Below are 6,757 nucleotides of genomic sequence, written 5' to 3'. Positions count from 1 at the left end.
TTACTCTTGCCTTTGCCTTTCTTCTTACCTTTAGAGGATTTGTTTATTGCGGTAGACTGGATAGTGTGAACCTTTGAGGTATTACCAGGGCTAGGTGAATTACGAGAGGAATCATTGGAAGTAGTGTTGGAGGCTGACTTCTATTTAGAAGAAGATTTTGCGGGGGTTTGGGTCACTGAACCAATTACTCCATCAACAAGAGGTGTATCCAGAGACTTAGATGTCACCAGATCAGATGATGGTCTAAACGCATCGGGTAACATATCATATAACGTGCCAGATTGTGAATAAACGAGGTCTAGATACTAGGCACGCGTGATGGCTTGTTCCTCAGTGATGCATCCACCCATAGCAATGTCCTCAGCAATTTTGCAGACAAATGATTTGGTAAACCACTCGATCAACAACTTATCAGCAATATCAAACTTAATCAGGCGACGCCTACGCCTCCATTCATGGATGTGATCGGAGATGTGGGTTGTAGTGTCTTGCTTGAGCGACATTAGCAAATGGGTGCCAGTTTCATAGTGAACCGGTAACTGGAAATGTGTGAGAAAGGCCATGGCGAGAGTGTTAAAGTCGTGATATCTATTTCGAGGTAGCTCAATATACCACTTAGTTGCAGCACATATAAGAGTTTGTTGGAAAATCTAAAGACGAATGGAATCATCAACGTAGGAATTCGAGGAGCACCAAAGGTGATATGTCATCACATGGGCTTGTGGATCCTCTTTCGCTTTTCCTTCAAACTTCGGACAATCGCTTGGGATCTTGGATGGAACTGGAGGCCAGTATGAGGAATGAAGAATCGGGTCATTCGTAAGCCTAGACACATCTGGCAACTCCAGTGTAGCCAAGAATGACAGTTAGGTATTGAAAGGCATTTGAGGCCGATAAGTGGGCCCAGCTAGCGGAACCCATCCCTAATAGTAAGGATTTTGTCCCCATAGGGGAGGGTTTTGTCCATATGGCATTTGATTTGGCCCCCACTGTAGTTTTCCTTGCCCGTAGGGAGGATTCTGACCTTGAAAACCTTGAAACTGTCTAGTCATAGGCTACTGATAAGCAACATATGGGTAAAAGTTTGTTGAGTGTGTTGACCTTGGACATATGGATTTTTCACTTGATGCCCATGAGCATAAGTTTTTGAACCTGTTTCCCCTGGACAAAAGGGTTTTGGACCTGCTTCCCTTGGACATAAGGATTTTGCACTTGCTGCCCTTAGACATAGGGATTTTGGACCTGCTGCCCTTGGACAAAAGGATTCTAAACCTGTTGCCCTTGGACATAATGATTTTGGGCTTATTGCTGCAGGACTTGACCCTGACCCTGCCCTTGCAAAGGTTGACCCTGTTGATATGAGTATAAGGGTTGTTGTCGCCCGGGTTGACCTTGTTGCTGCAAGGGCTAACCTTGCAACTATAAAGACTATCCCTGCGGCTGCAGAGGTTGACCTTACGAGGACACAGGATGGGAGGATGGTTGAACATACTGCATTTGCGGCTACACGGTTTGCTGCAACGGTTGCAAAGGTTGCCCCTGAGATTGTTGCAGTTGTCCTAGCTGCAGCACTATCTACCCTTGTTATTGTATGGATGGCCCTTGTTACAATGAAGGTTTCCCTTTCTGATGCAGAAGATGTCCTTGTTGTTGCAAGGGTACTTGAATAGTTCCCGGAGTGACACCTTGAAAGTTCCTGAAATATATCTAGCCATATCCAATAGGCGTGTCAGATGGACCAGGTTGAACATAAGGTCCTAGCTAGGGTATATAAGGCAAATTAACCATTGCTTGTGAACCATATGGAACATAAGGAGGTTGGTATTGAACCTAAGCCACATTGGGCTGCTGGTACTAGACGCTACTTAACCCAGATGGACCAACAGGGTTCGACTGTTGGTACTGGACATTACTCAATCTGGCAGGACCAACAGGGTTTAGAATGGCACCCAAAGAGGGTTGGTTCATTCCAACCATGTGAGTTTGTGAGCCACTCACATTGGTTGTGCCAAACATCATAGAAACATTCAGAATTTTCCCCCCAAGCGGTGGTACAACCTGTCCACTTATTAGAAGGATCTAAGAACTGAGAGAGACACGACTCGGGACCATCGGTTTAACCGGACAGGTGACTTGGACCGACAAAACAAGAGGATTCAGAACATTGGGTTGCACTAGAACTGAAGTAACTGCAGAATGCACCATCAGTTGGGAGGTCGGGTTCTGAATGAACGGACCTAAGGTAGACATAGTGCGAGATGACCAAATAGGGTTATGATATAGCGATGAGGCACTAGGCGTACCTGAACTAACTGAGCTAAAGTCGCGTAATTACGTGGTAACTCAAGATGAACACCAGTCGGAATGCTTCCCCTGTAAGGGAAACCTTCAGGAGGGAAAGGATATTCCTGGTTCTCGATAATGCGTGGAGTGGAAACTTCCGAGTGACCCGGAGAGGAGACTGGGATTTCACCTTCTGATTCCATGGGTGAAAAAAAATGACGACGGACTACCGAAGATGTTCAAAGGGATAATTCCAAAGGAATACTGGGCTGATCATCTGGACTGTATGGACGCTGTGGTGATATCACAACAGGATCGAAAAAAGGATTTGGAGGATAAACAACCATTCCTAACTGACCTTCAAAATTCGGTGGACTCTCAGGAGTTTGGATAGGATTATCCGAAGATTCCAGGCCAATGTCGGAAAGTGACCCAGTATCTGAGGGAGGGGGAGGATGGGATGACAAAGTTTGAATGCTCAGAACAATTCCACGTTCAACACCTTGGTCCTCAAGTGACTACGGCAATTCAGGAAAAGGCTCCTTAGACAATCTTTGAAACAGAGGAGAGGAAGAGGAACTAGGCGAACCTAATGGGTCAGCCACGATGACTTTGTCTCAATTAACCAGAAGAGATAGATTGGTTCCAAGGATTTTAAAATGGATTTAAAGGTATTCTCATGACGTGGTCTGGAAAAGACTAACAGGAATGTTATATGATCATGGGCAACAATTTGTTAAGATGAAAAAACAAACTGGTGCTTTTTCATGTTTTAAGAGTTGAGAAAAAAGCAAAGGTGACTCTATCACTTTTGGTTTGAAACGAGCTCGAAAGGACAAGCGCTCGGATGATCTTTTATATTTAAGGAGTCAAAAAGATCAAAATGACTACTCAGGATAATCTAGGCAAAAAGGATACTGCAGAATACCTCCTGGCGAATCGAGAAGTACAGGCAGGTAATCTCCCTGAATGTTGTGTTTGGTGTATCACGTTTACAAGGCGGAAGACTCAACTTCCTATGGATAAAGGATTACAACCTAGTGGGGTCTCCCTTTATATACGTGACAGTATAGGGAGCACAAGTCCGTACTAGCATTGTCTAGTGCCGAAGCGAACGACAGTTGCCAGGTTTGAAGACGTCGGAACACGTCTCTAGACTAGACCTTCTAAATGTGATCGTTAGGTTTCAAATGCACCTTAGGTTAATTGAATACATTCTAAATTTTATCTTGAAATTATGTCTCGGTTTTCAGGCCTTATCGATGTGATTCGAAAAACTCCTAAATGCAGCTAAATGAGACAAGACCCTTTCAATTCTATGAATTGTTTACACTAATGAGAGTAGAAAACACACTCAATGCAACAAACAAGCAATTGAAATCAAAATGACCTTTTCACTACTTCACTTTTTGAAAACAAAATAATGAAAAAACTCTTTCCCATTCCTATCTTTCCTATCAAACGCACTTCAAGTAGTCCTTTCAATAGTAAGGAGAATTCATTTCTTTTCCAATGCAAATGACGATGCAATTCTAGTCTTTAATGATGCTAGCTAATTTAACATATTGATTCAGCAAACTAGAATTATGTATTTTTCAATGAAATGATAAAACGAATCTTTCACAAACACTTCAATGAAAAATTTTCAAAACAATCACCCTCAAGCAAATGCAAAGCACAAAAGAGAATTCCTTCCAAACTAATGATGCAAAGACTCAACCAAAAACAAGATGAGCAATGTGATCTATGCCTGAAAAGAGATGCTTAATCAATAAACGAAACTTTTCAAACTTGTTAAATGAAAATCAAAGCAACAAAAGGACTAAAAATGAAATGCAAGGAGAAACTTTACCAACAACTTGACTTCCTGAGGACACAAACAGCTGAATGGATGACGACCTAGATTCCCTAGGGCTATAAACCATCCAAGGACTCAAGAAACCAAGTGAAGAAAAGGCAAACCAAACAAGCACATAAACCAAGCCAATGAAGATTTCCAGTCAGGGAGAACACAATCAGAACAAGCTAAAAGGAAAAAATCAAGAGGGCAAGACACACTAGTTATGATCTAGGGGAAACCCCTGATCTTCACCTACACGAATTGGTGCAACTTCCTAACTGACAACAAGCGCCAGAAGAGGGTCGGCGTGACTATTTTAGAGAAACTCACACTGATCGATGTGACTGTCAGAAAAATAAACGCGCTGACCAAGGATTCAAGGAACAAAATAAAAAAATTTAAAGGCTAAAACCAGACTTGCCACTGTAAATTTCAGACTCAAAGAAGTAAACCAGGCAAAGCAGAGAAAACTAAAGGGAAATGGTGCTACTAGAAAAGTTCACACAAAACCATAAAATGACAATCAATCAAACAGAAGGATTGGTTCCCCAACGGAGTCGTCAATTTGTGGTGCAGGTAAATTCTCAGCGCGACACAAAAAATTCCTCTAGCTCGAGAGAGGTGGTCTAGCCACAAACAAACAATCTATGGAAAACTTCCTTAAGCTAGAATCAAATAAGAGGGCCTACCTCTTAGAACGTTATTCCGCTTGGTGATGATCTTGCTTCCTTACTCTAGCTACCTTTTGTTTCCTTCCTTCGAATATCTTAAACAAGCAAACAAGCAACAACTTACAACTAACGTGAAGCATAAAAATTGCACTCAACCTGCTTAATAGGTCAAGGAACATTAAGCCATCAAATGTAAGATAACACTTTAATGCAGGAAATCAATCAATAGTTATATTCATATAAGTTCAAAAAGAGATTACAACTAATGCCTTGACATTGCTGGTATCCTCTGACGTATCCGGGTTCCCACACTTCTTCTAACATTTCATGGATAGCCCCAACGATGGAAGTTTTAAGGCTTCTTCCCTTTAGTCTCAAACCAAACCAAACACACTATTCTCCCTCAAACATAAACTAGAGAGCTACAATCTATGATAACTTGTTGATTATTCAAGCTCCAAAAATATTAAGACTGAACTAGTGTCGCTTGTAAAAGGAGGGGTTTATGTAGCTTGGATGGAGGGATGATGGTTCCTCTTATCATGGGTGAAGGCCTTATCTCTTGTATTGGTTCCATACTAATAGGGGAAAGGAACCCAAACTGACTTCCTCAGCTCCATCCAACCTAACCATTTACCAGATTTCCATTACGAAGCTTCTAGACCTGGAAGCTTTGACTCCGTATTTAAAAAACTTTCCAAAAGAGGATCAGTGCGACTGAGAAAAGGCTCAGTAGCATCGTACGACGCTAATCTTGGTTTTAATCTCTGCAAATCGGCGCGAGGAGAAAACGGGTCATTAGCGCCGGTCTTGTAAACTTGGGTAAAAGGAAGATTCTTGGGAAATGATGCAAAAGGGAATCATTCTGCTCATGAAGAGGGACATAATGGGAGTTTCTTCATGATGGGAAAGCATGTAGGGTTCACTGTATAGGTCCTCCAAGATCGTGGAAAGGGGAGTACAGGGACAGTGACAAAATGTTGTGTAACAGGAACGAAAAATATAAATACAACCATCAAAATTGTTGAAGCTTTCACGACAATAGAAAAGGAGATGAAGGAACATGAAGATATTGTCTTTTATCTTATACATGTAAACATAATTAGCAGTAGTTTAGGTACGAGTAGATGAAAAAGAAGAACTAGATGAAGATGAAACTGAAAAACAAAGAAATATTGAAGAAGATAGCCAGAGTAAAGCTAAGTGTAAAGAAGAAGAATAAATACACGGGATATAAAGTTTGGAGGAAAAAGAAAACATGTACATCATAGATATGAAGATAATTGCACCAACCTGTGGAAGTAAAATTATTTTTTTAATTGATCTCAAGTATTATGAGCCTAGTTGAGACTTAGACCAGGAGGTAGTAGTGGTTACAACTAAGGGGGAGTGATAAATGTAATTACTCTTGATAACTAATTGATCCGGGATCTTTACTTCATTTGATGTTTTCATAATTGCATGAAAAAGCATGTAAAAACCATATATGCAAACACTTAAAGAAGAAGCAACATAAAAGAGACCATAAAGACATTGCACCCAAAGTTTGATAACGGAGTTCATCCAATGTGGACTACATCTCTGGGCCTTGCTTCAATAGTGGGGAGGCCTTTTCATTCATCTTAGCAAAAATGAGAATGAGTAAAAGGAAAAATACGTCATTATACCTCCAATCCTGGGAGTGGCCTAAAAATGGGTTGCTCATATCCAAAAATACACTACACCAATGAAAACATGGTGAAATTATGAGTAAAATGAGTATAAACTCGGCTGGGTTCTGTCACTATCAACTCTAAACCCCCAGGGAATCTCTAAGGTTCCACAACATATTTTGTATAGAATATTCTGAGAATATTTCTCCTCATACAGTGCACCCTCCTATTTATGTGTGCGTCAAGGTTCCCCTAGTGTTGAGTTCTGCCTTTCGACGTTCCACTCAGCCTCCACTCGTCGATCTCCCTCA

The 6,757-nt window shown here is 41.2% G+C and overlaps 1 pseudogene; it reads left to right on the top strand.

Annotated features, from left to right (window-relative positions):
• Positions 1-1,478: 1,478 nt before the first annotated feature.
• Positions 1,479-6,757, top strand: part of LOC149260907 (auxin response factor 19 pseudogene) — a 111,865-nt pseudogene continuing 106,586 nt past the window's right edge.

Source organism: Pinus tabuliformis, chromosome 6 (genome assembly GCF_031772625.1).
Source record: "Pinus tabuliformis cultivar Carrire ecotype Pingquan chromosome 6, CPIR1, whole genome shotgun sequence".
In the NCBI taxonomy this organism is placed as follows: Eukaryota; Viridiplantae; Streptophyta; class Pinopsida; order Pinales; family Pinaceae; genus Pinus; species Pinus tabuliformis.
This window is presented reverse-complemented; position numbering and strand designations above follow the sequence as displayed.